We start from the raw sequence: 12,784 nt of genomic DNA on the forward strand, positions 1-12,784 counted from the left end.
AAAGGTAATGAGAATCGAAAGGAATCAAATGTAGTAGATGGGGAAAAGAGGATATAAAGAGAAATATATTCATGTGGGTACCAAGAAAATGGACAAATACACAAAAAGTGGGATGAAAGCATGGATAAATAAGGTGAGTTAGGGAACAGACTATGGATGGATAGCTAATGTAAGAACAGGCATAGAGATGTGGAGCACAACAAAAGAGGGCACAGAAGAAGTGGAAATCTGGAAAGGAAAATGGTTGTAATCATCAACTAATACAATAGTTAAAATATAAGATGTGGAGAATGGAAACAAAGTAAGATACTAAAAATGAATATCAGTGGTTGGGAAGAAGAGTGCGAAAAGGAAAAGGGAGTGCTGTGAAAATGGGATGGGTACTTGGAAAGGGTGCAATGGAAGTTACAAGAGGGAGTAATGAAGAAGACTGTCTTAGTAAATGATCCGAAGACAAACTAGTAAAATCAAAAAAATTCTTCAAAATAAAAACAAATGGCAAGTAAGACAGCAAAACACTCTTTAATCCAGTTAGCGAAAAGAAAATAGAAAATGCCTTAGCAAAACATATTAATATGTTTCCTGAGCATAGATTTACATTCAGAATAATAGATCAAGTGGAATCAGGTATAAGGGGAGGACCAACATCATTAAAATTGGAGCTACAAGAACTATTTTGGCAGATAAGACTGAACGCTTATAACCAACCAGGCTTGAACGATGCAAGCTCTATAGCTTGCCTATTAAAACTAAGGAGCCTGTTGAGATAGGTATTATAAAATATTACTGTTATATTTTTTGTATGTTAAAAACTTAAGTGTTTTTATAAGAGAATATATACAGACATATATGTGGTAAATATTTTAAATATATATTTTCAAATATTTTTTTTATTGTGTAAAGAAATGGAAAAGCTTTTTAAGTGAGGAGGAGTTTTGAGTGAAACTGAGGTTAATCATGTGATTTATAGGGATTATAAAAATTGATGTGTTTCAGGATATGGTTGTCTGAAGAAGTTTTGGTCATTCAACTGAGACAAAAGAGCTAACTGGATTAAAGAGTGTTTTGCTGTCTTACTTGCCATTTGTTTTTATTTTGAAGAAGTTTTTTTGATTTTACTAGTTTGTCTTCATGTGCTGTTTGGTCTAAAATGGCAACAGAGATCAGCTTTAACACACCCTCACTATTTACCAGTGAAGTGGATACATCTGTGAACAACGTGGATATTTCCCAGTTGGTGGATTTAGTTAGTACACTAACAAGGAAAGTGGATAATTTGACTGCTATGGTGAGCAGTACAGGTACTAACAAACTTGGCAATATGAACTCTGACCTAGTTCCGAATGGGAACATGGAGAATATACATACTCCATCTCCTTCATGTAATGTGAACGCTAACAATAATGTGAGTATTATCCAAGACTCGAATAGTATACAACATTTTCCTAACAGAGGGACTGATGTCCCTAGGATAAATGCCAGTGCCAAATGCAAACCAATGCAAATAATAATGGAATGGGTGATAGCCCTTTAAGTGAAAGAAATAATATCGTGGACAAGTTAAAAGTGCTTGATTATAAATCTCTGAAAGTTAAGAAACTCCAGTTAGAAATCATGTATTTCAGGGAATGTCTGCAATGCTGACAAGTACCTAAGGGAGTTAGATGCTGGTGCTTTCCTACAGGGCTTATCAATGATTCCCCTTTTCATCCTGAATTAATTAATTTGTTCGATAAGCAAGGACTAGAGCTTATCAAACTATTTATCAAACATTATTTATTTATGGTAGAAACACTAAATAAAGAAATTAATATACTGGATGGACAAATAAAAAATTATGTGGAATTCCTGTGGTACAAGTTCGAATATGGGCATGTCTTTACAAGTATTGATGGGTATATCACCAAACTTAAAAACATCAAATTGGAAAAATTGCTGGGTGACAATGTTGATTATGTAAAAGGAGTGGCTTACCCCAAACCCCCGCCTTCACAACAGTGGGACAATATGATTTGACTAGACACCAATGAGAGGGAGGGAACAGCACCTGATAACGCCAAAAGTAACACTAATAGGCATAATTACCCAGAAATAATGAGCAACTATAATGCTGAACAAGAGAATGGTCTACGGCATAGTGAACAGCTGAGGAATATAAACAATTCAAATGCGAATGGCCAGAATCAACCTACAGGTCAATGCCCTTCTCAAAATTTTTCTATGGCGAGGGGACAAGGGTATCATACCAACAACAGGAACAATTATCAAAAAAAGAACTGGTGAGTGTGGAAGCAATCGAGGAGATAATAAGAGAAAGGGAATTTAATACCGAAAGTGAATTCAACACTGAAAGTACAACAGATAATGAAGATGAGCTGCTAAGAACATGCACCATGACAAGAAATAGACAAGGAGACTTCAATATAATTAATTATTCTAACTTTGAAGTCGATATTTCTTTAGCAGATCTTTAATCTAGAGGCATGTCCTTTGTACCTGCTAGATGTGCTGATATGTCCAGGACAATAATTGATTTTAAATTTTTTGTTCGAAAGTTGAACTTGAACTACTTGTTTAAAAATCCAAGTTATAATCATACTGATTTTAAAGTACTAACTGTCTTTAATCCACCGCTGATTCCTCCCTTGATAATTTTTGAATGCATCTGTGAATTAGATATAACAGATTTGTTCAATTATGCAAATAGAAAGGTAGATGTGTACCAACTTTAAAAGTGAAGACTGGTAAAGTTTGAAAGCATCAAATGGATGTGAAGCACAGGTAATGAAACCTGATAAAGGAGGAGGGTTAGTCTTTATGGATAAAGAAGATTATAATAGACGTATGTGGGAAATGTTAAATACAGACAGTCATATGAAAGTATCTTTGAATGAATTAAATAAGGCTTACCAGAGAATAAAAGTGTACCTTAATGATTTATTTATAAAAGCTAGGATTAGCATGGATTTATTTAACTTCTTAACTATGTCAGCTCCACAAATCCCAGTGATTTTTGGGATGCCTAAAATCCATAAAGACCTACAAAATCCCTCTTCATGCCCGATAGTAGAAGGGTGAAATTCCATCAGATATGCCATAGCAAAATATGTTGACACAGTGTTGAAAATATATGTAGAGCAGGAAGCACAAATATGTAAGGGGTCTTGGTCATTTTTAGCAAATATTAATGATCTGAGGTATGATGAGAGCCATAATTTCTTGACAGTAGATATTAAGGACCTCTACACAGTGATTTTCCAAGACATAGGGATCAAATGGGTCTGCAATTTAATGTGAATAAGAGGGGCAAGAGAACAAGAGATAAGCCTAGTACAAGTATATTATAACCATAGGCATGTGGTTATGGTTTATTCTGATGAAGTCTAAGAACTTTCAGAAATGAAAGAGCTAAATAAAGTGGAAACTGTTTTGTATTCTGTTGGAAGTTTGGTGTTCATTTTTGTTGTACTATACAATTGGACATGCTTACAATTCTGGTGCAGCCACAGGTAGCTCAGTATTTATTCATTTGTTTTTGAAGTCTGGAGTGCCTTTTTTGCATTTTTGCTGCATTTGTTTAGAGGTGTGTGAATTGTGTGGCAGCAAGGAATTGTTATTACTTTCCTACAAGTGCTTTCTCCACTGGTTTAGCACTTTGTGTGGAAAAAATGCCAGCGACTACAAGAAGTGAAAATGGGAATATTTCCACTAGTTCTACTTTGGATAGTAATGACCAACAAAATGAAAATGGAATTTAATCTCCCTTGACTCACTTAATTTCCTTGCTTACACAGCAGACAAGTGGTATGAATACCATACTGCATAGACTACAACTCCCAGAACCCTTGTTGGTTACTTCTGCAGCCATTACAAGACCAACTAGGGATTGCTTACTGAATTTAGGAGACTTTTCAGACTTGACTGCCAGTTCAAATCAACCAAATGATGCAAGCAAGCAAACAGAGCTAAGAGCAACAAAACTCTAAGGTGAACATAAGAGAGTGGATTAATCAGGATATTTCATTTACTGGAACTGGTACAAGAGTTGAAATTCAACAAGAGCCTCCAAGAATGCTTCAGAAGAAATTATTGGACTTAGAGCATAAACCAATGAAGGTGAGAAACCTTCAATGTGACAATTTATATTTAGATGAATGTGTGAAACGTAAACAGGTCCCAAAGGGGCTACGTTTGTATAAGTTTCCTAACAGTATTGTTTTAAAATAAAAATGAAAAACATGAGTTGTTTGAAATGTTTGACCATTTTGATCTTGAATTGGTTCTATTTTTAATAAGACGTAATTTGATGAATATTAATGAGCTTTTAGAAGAAGTTACTGTTTTAGATGGAGGAATTACTTCTGATTTACTGTTTGAATTTAACATAGCTAAATATGACAGTATGTTTGCAAAAAATAGAATGCCGGGTAGATTTTAACCTACAGCACAAAAAGAAAAAATTACAGAGAGATGAGGAAGAATATAGGAAGGGAATAGCCTACCCCCTCCCCAAAGTTTACACACATGCAGTACTTAAACCTAATGGACATGGACCAGACACTCATTTTAGGGTAAACTCCAATGGTTATAATGAACAAATGGAAGAAGTTTGGGATGAGGAACCTACCCAGCCCTTAAAAGGTCTGAAAGGATAGGTAACAGAAACAAACAAAATAATGTTAACAACAATAATTTTTTTCAACATATTCCAGCACCCAAGAGCACCAGGGACAACCTGAGGGGATGACAATGGGGGAAGGAACAACAACTAGAACCAGCCATTGTATCTTTATTTAACAATGAAGGTAGCTCAACAAATAGTGAAAATATTAAAGAGTTATTTGGAGGGAAATTATTGTGTTCACAGGAATTTAACATCTTTAACTACACGGAAACACAGATTAATAAGACACATTTTTCCCTTCTTAAGAAAAGTGGCAAGTGTGTTCCTTGTTTTAAAGTTGCTTTACCAGACATTTTGACTGAAACTAAACTATACTCTAGAAAATTGTATTTTCATTTTATGTTTCAAGAACAAAGAAACATGAGGTTTATAAATGGGGGTGGGAGCAACTTGTTTAAAAGGAAGAGCACTTTTGACTCCCCGATTCACCCCACTATTACAGCATATGAACACATTTGTTTCAAAGAAATGTATGCTTTGTTAACTAAAAGAAAAAGGAAATTATACAACCTATCAAAACAAGAAACTTATATTTTGAAAGAGTTAAGAACTGATAATATATTCAGAATTATGAAACCAGACAAAGGGGGTGGGGTAGTTTTAGCTGATAACATAGATTATAGCACACACATGCTGGAGATACTCTATGATACAAATGCATAGAGGCATCCTACAATGAAGTCATGATAGTTCATAGAAAAATACAGTTGTTTCTGGAAGATGCATTGTTTCAAGGAGTGATTTCGGAAGAACTATTTGATTTTCTTAGGAATGAACATCCAGTAATTCCACAAGCATTTTGAAATTCGCAAAGTTCATTAAGATGTTTTGAATCCCCTTATAGGGTGATTATTGCAGCTCAAGGGAGCACTACTTACCCCCTTGATGTATTTGTAGTCAGGTTATTTAAAAATACATTTTTTCTATTGAATTTATATTGAAAGATTCATGGTATTTCCTATCCAGAAGTAAACTAGACATGTTCAGTGATACATGTTTTTTTCTCAACTTTTGATGTGGCGGTGGACCTTTTTATATCTATTCCCCACAATGACAGGCTTGAACTTTTTAGGGAAGCCATAACAGAGCATACTAGTTTAAGCAACAATATGGTAAACTTTGCAGTTGAAATTATGGAATTAATACAGGATAATAACTATTTTATTTTTGAAGGTACCTTCTTTAAACAGATAAAGGGTGTGGTTATGGGGGTCAGTTGTGCCCCCATTTATGCCAACCTGGTAATGTACAAGTTAGGAATGTAAAAACATTTTTATTCCTAGATTTCAAAATAAGTGGGTTATATACCTACTTTTTTTGATGACATTTTTATTCCATGGAAGGACAATGTGACAACACTAATGAATTTAGGGATTATTTGGAAAATATTTCCAGTTTTCTTAAATTCACAAATTCCTTTTTGGATTCTGTTATTAACTTCCTGGATGTCACTTTAGCTAAGGATCTTTTAAGTCATTCTTTTGTTTCCAAAATATTTAGGAAGGAAACATTTTCAAATAATTATCTGGATTACCAGAGCCACCACTCCAAACGCAAAAAAAATAATATTTTTAAGGGCCAGTTAGTAAGGGCAGCCCATATGAAATGTTTAACATTCTTTCATTTTTTCTGGAAAGACATGACCCTAGAGACTTAATATTGAACACTAGCATTGAGGTAGCATATAAATGGGGTGCAAGATTTAAACCTATTCTCAGTATAGGTAAAGAAAATGCTATTTTTTTAAACCACAAGGAGATGAGAGCCATGATCACTCTATGATTTTGCCATATGGTGAAGGTTTCAAAGAAATCAAGGACATTATGAAGAGAAACTGGGTAATTTTTGCTACTAATAGTGACCTGTTAAGACCGTTAGGTGGACAGACACAATTTGTTTATAAGATGGGAAAAACTTAAAATATTTATTTGAACACCCTACCCACATTCAAACATTAAACAATAGGGGCACTAGTAAATGTGGCAAATGTGCTCAATGTAATTATATTTTTGAAGGACCATTGTGTGTTTTACCTTCTATCACGAAACCTATAATATTTCATCAAGGTAATTGTGATACAAAAGAACTAGTAGACTTGGTAGTGTGTACATCCTATGCTGGTAAAACAGAAAGATCACTGAGAAAGCACATCTATAAACATACTTATGCTATTAGGAGTCATAATGAAAATAATGCATTATATAAACATTCAGTTAAATGTAGGCAGTTTGTTAAGTTCAAGTTTGGAATTTTGGAAGTTATCCAAAAGACCACTAGAGGGGGATGGTGGGAACTTCAAATAGAACATAGTGAAGTCTAATGGCAACTTGAATTAAATGTGACTGTAGAAGCTGGCATTAATGAAAGCATTTCAATTTTACCAATATTAAAAGCAAAGGCTTTGGTTAGGTAGATATGGTTCTGCCTTCTGGAAATATTTTTTATGGAATTGTGTGTTTTTCTTCAAGATTTTTTCTTCAAGTTTTTTTAAAAAATTTCTTATTTCTTTAAATGTGTTTAATTGTTTGTTTAATAGTATTATATAACCATAGGCATGTGGTTATGGTTTATTCTGATGAAGTTTCAGAACTTTCAGAGACAAAAGCGCTAAATAAACTGGAAGCTGTTTTGTATCCTGTTGGAAGTTTGGTATTCCTTTTTGTTATACTATACTATTGGACTGGCTTACAATTCTAGTGCAGCCACAGGTAGCTCAGTATTTATTCAAGCCTAGTACAAGAACTATTGGACATCATTCTTGCAAATCATTTTTTCTTATTTGAAGGTAATTATTTCCCACAAAACACGATGGTAGCCATGGGCTCATCCTGTGGGGCTAGCTTTGGCAATCTAGTCATGGCTTTTTGAGAACATGATTTCGTGTTCAACAATAACCTGTATAGTAAGCTGATACATTACTGCAGGTGCTATTTGGATTCTATCTTTATTGTATTTAAGGGGGAGACAGAACATGTAGAAGAACTCCTTAATTACTTTAATAATATGACTTTTTTTAGTGTTTACTCACACATTCCGTATGGATTGTATTGCATACTTGGATGTAGATTTATATAAAGATGGGGAAAGTATGAAACATAAAGCTAAGATTTATAGAAAAGAAACATATTCAAACTCATTCCTGCATTTCTCTAGTGCCCACCCCTTATATCAAAAAAGGTCAGTCGTTAAAGGCCAATTAGTGAGAGCTGCAAGAATGGTTATGGATGACATGGAATTTCTTAGTGAATGTGCTTTATTGAGAGACATGTTTTTGAAACATGGGTATCATGCTGGTTTAATGGATGATCTAATAGCGGAAGTACAAGTGAAGATAATCAATGGTTATTTTAAAGCCATTCTTATGCAACAAAATTTAGGAGGTCCTAATAATGATTAAATGAGAGTGGCAAATGTGACTAAGATAGGAACTAATTATAGTTTGACATCCATTACCCCCTTTAGCATAGATGCATGGTACATTAAACAAATTATAACCAATAATTGGGGTTTGAAAACAACAGATGAAGAATTAAGCCAGTTAGTAGAACTGAGACGTAAAGTCATCTTTAAAATAAGACAAAATTTAAAGAACATACTTGAATATAAATAGAAGCCATTAACAAAGAATGTAGGGATGTTTAGATGTGAGTCTTGCCTTTATTGCAAGTGTATGGAAGTAGGGGCCATATTTACAATACAGGGGAGAAAGTTTTCATGTAAAGGGCGATATAACTGCGGCTCAAAAAGGGAGATATATCTGGCTACCTGTAAATTATGCACATGTTTTTATATAGGTAAGACCAACTGTAAATTAAAATAAAGGGTGTGTGAGCATATTTATAGTATCAGAAAAAAGAAAATCAAGAATGCCTTAGCAAAACATATTAATATGTTGCCCAAACTTTTAGTTATGTACTCACCATAACTTCAGATGTTTGGGATCCATCTCGCCTACATTCTGTACTGATGGGCTCGGAGCCGATCCCTCGGCACGCTTATGCTATAGAGCGAGGCCTCTTATTGGCTGAGCTATCTTTATCCCAGGATGCACCACCACTAATCCCCCAGATCTTGTTTGTCCGCATTCATGCACACATGCATAACTTGATTATATAACATTGTTAGATGTTTCAAGATGAAACAACAGGATTCGGACCTTCTGATATTCTCTGATCTCCAAGGAAGGGGGAAGGAGGGTGGGTTATTAGGAATGATAGATGGATCCCAAACATCTGAAGTTATGGTGAGTACATAACTAAAAGATGTTATGTGATCCTATCTTGCCTACATTCTGTACTGATGGGACAGCGTCCCTGGCACCTAAATCCTGGGTGGCTCATTGGAAAATACTCCTGAGCACTGTGGAACCAAATGAAGCTCGTCCTCTAGATGCCACATCCAATTTGTAGTGGGAAATGAAAGTGTGCGGGGAAGACCATGTAGCTGCAGCACAAATGTCACTAATGGCAAGCTTAGAATGAAATGCTATCGAAGTAGCCATAGCCCTTGTAGAATGAGCTTTGACAGAGGTGGTAAGCTCTTTGTTAGAATAAAAATAAGCTTGAGTAATACAGTCCCTGATCCATTTGGCAATAGTGACCTTTGTGACAGCTTTGCCCAATTTGTTATCTGCAAAGGATACAAACAACTGATCTGTTTTCCTTGTTTGTTTGGTCCTGTCTAAATAAAAACGTAACTGTCTGTGGACATCTAGTGTGTGGAATATGAACTCCGCTTTGTTAGAGTATTTTGAGAAAAAAACTGGAAGCTCTAACGATTGTTGTAAGCAGAAACTAGAACAAACTTTAGGGACAAAGGAAGGATTTGGCCTGAGGGATACTCTGTCTTTGTGAAAAACCAAGTATTCATCAGACATAATCAACAAAGGCAGGAAATTACGTTAGAATGTAGGATTCTTAATTATAATTGATTTGTAACTATAATTCATTTTAACATATTTTAGGATTTTATCATATATTTTTAATAGATCTATTTCTAAGTACATTGAATAATATATTGTATTTTATTTGTTTAAATATTATTGTGGTTTATTTGGCACAATAATTGAATAATTATCTGATGCAAGAGTCACATGATGCATAATAGTGTATTTATTGCATTGTTTGAATGGTGTTGATTATGTCTGATGAAGCGGATGTAGTGTCCGCGAAAGCGCTTACATCTTGTTTGTTGCATTAAAGGAATTTTTTATCTTCTCCATCTGTTTTGGGATTATATTACGTCTGTCTGAACTGTATATTGGATTGTGGATTGCTTTGAAGTTTTACTAGTGTTCCTTCCTGCTTGGGTTGAGTTCTGATATATATATATATATATATATATATATATATATATATATATATATATAGACATATATATGGTAAATATTTTAAATATATATTTTTTTACTGTGTAAAAAAATGGAAAAGCTTTTTAAGTGAGGTAGAGTTTTAAGTGAAACTAAGGTTAATCATGTGATTTATAGTGATTATAAAAAGTGATGTGTTTCAGGATATGGTTTGTCTGAAAAAGTTTTGGTCATTGAACTGAAACAAAAGCACTAACTGCATTAAAGAGTGTTTTTCTGTCTTACTTGCCATTTGTTTTTATTAGTAAATGATCTAATAGGGCGGCCATGGTGGTGCAGCGGTTAGCGTTTCTGCCTCACAACAAGAGATCCACCAGTTCGATCCTCGGCTGGTGTGCCTTCGGTGCGGAGTCTGCATGTCCTTCCTGTGGTCACGTGGGTTTCCTCCGGGTGCTCCGGTTTCCTCCTACATCCCAAATACATGCTGTAGGTGGATTGGACACTAAATTGGCCCTAGGCATGAGTGCTGTGTGTGTGTGTGTGTGTGTGTGTGTGTGTGTGTGTGTGTGTGTGTGTGTGTGTGTGTGTGTGTGTGTGTGTTTGCCTGCTGTGGAAGGTTGGGCACCGGGCTGGCAACTCAACACTGTAAAACACCACTGCCAGTCATGCATGGACAGGTGATCTGCTGTGGCAACCCCTAACCAGGAAAAGCTGAAATAAGAAGAAGTAAATGATCTAATAGAATTGATGTTATTAATGCAATATGTATAATGCTTTCTGTAGCACCATAAGTCCTGCTTATGGAAACTGTGATGTGATAATGTGAGACTAGTGAAATGTATTGGTAAAATATGAAAATGTGGAAGACAATAAAAATTACAAAGATAAAAATATGAAAGAATAATTTGACTTTCTGATAGCAAAACATTGTTTACCATTAGTGTAAAGAAAAAGGCAATGTACTTAAATTCCTTGTTAAAGTAAACCAAGTCTACATCATGCAGTAAATGGTTATAAACAGAAATATGGTCTACTTAATAAATTTATATTTATATGTATATTTATATTTATATCTAAATTTGCTGCCAATAAACATTGCTGTCCTCATCGCTGCAAGGCACTTAAAACTTTAAACTGGTTTGAACTATCCTACTACCTAGACTTCATAGTTACTGCCCACAACATCATTTATAAACCCCCATGCCTGTCCTGCAGTAAGCTCTATTCTTTTTTCTTGTCATCCAAATAGATCCCTTGGTTCTAATGATAAATACCTTCTCACCATCTATAAACCGGAACAAGCAATTGAAAATAGCCTTTATTGATACTCTATTGCCCAAAAAATGGAATTCTAATCCACAAGCTAATAGAACTGTAACTTACCATCTTTCCTTCAAGCATCTTAGAAAACTAATGGCTCTGTTTATACTACACTCCCAGTTGAACATAAATCTTGTCTACTTTTCTCCACCATATCTGTATAGATTGTCTAGCCATTACCACTTCCTGATCTTCAGCGGGCTATCCCACCCTCTCTAGAATGTTACATAACCTCTATCACCTCCTCTGCATCTATACTAATCTATTCTAATATATCTCCTCCATTATAATTACAATTAAACTAAACATGACTTTTAGTTATGACTACTGTGAATTTCCAAAAGGACACATTCTTTGTAACATATTTTTTATTTTATCTCTAGGCCTTATGATATTGTTGATTATTTTTGAAATATATAATTTTCAACTGTTTTTGTATGTAATGTATGAAAGAATTATCTGTTAAATGAAGCATTCTTCCTGGGCCTACATTTGAAATGGGCACTTGTGACTCAATTGAACTTTCCCGGTAAACAAATGTCAATAAATAAATACATTTTTATTCATGTTCATATTTATATTTATATTTATATTTAATTATTTTGAAGAGTGTCTGCATGGATTTTAAGTTGTTACTGTTTTAAAATAGGTCTGATAGGGCTGATGTTTGAAAGTAATGTTTCAGGAAGAGCATGCACACACACACACACGCACACACAGACACATGCATGCACACACAATGACATGCAGTTTCAAATAGTGAATGTATCACATCTAAATAAAAAGCTATCACTCTGATTTAGTGAATTAGTCTTTACATGTATAAGCAGTATATAACTGTAAGTTCAGTGCAAATCAGATTTAAAAACATCAACATGAATTATCTGTCAAGCAATTGCATATTTTAACAAGTGTCTTTACAAAATTGTGATTAATATATGCTGAGGCTTTAGGACAGAAAAAAATTAACGCTTTTTAAAAGTTTACATTCAGCTCATTCACAAGCTTAGACTCTTGTTGTGGGTACGTCACACATACATCCTTCTCACTATATATCTGATTCTAAAGCTTATGCAGTTTTAGGGACAGGTTGAATATAGCATTTTAAAAACTGTAGGGTTTTGCATTTCTTTAACTTGCACATTTATCCAGCAACATTCTATTGGAAACCCTACCTCGACATACATTTTTAATTATGTCTTTGTCAAATAAAGTTCAACCATACATCTGCCAGTATGAAGTAATCCCTTTTTGACTTTCTTAGTCACATACATCATACGCACAAGTAGATAAAACTATACATCTACAGATATATAAACACATGTGCTCTTACATACATCCAAACACACACAAGACACACACACACACACACACACACACACACACACACACACACACACACACAAGCTCAATTTCCAGCACTGTTTATCACTCTTTAATTGCTGAAGTCACTCCAGTCAGGAAAGCTGCTT

Source organism: Protopterus annectens, chromosome 2.part0, assembly GCF_019279795.1.
Source record: "Protopterus annectens isolate FY-2018-M chromosome 2.part0, PAN1.0, whole genome shotgun sequence".
Classification (NCBI taxonomy): domain Eukaryota; kingdom Metazoa; phylum Chordata; order Ceratodontiformes; family Protopteridae; genus Protopterus; species Protopterus annectens.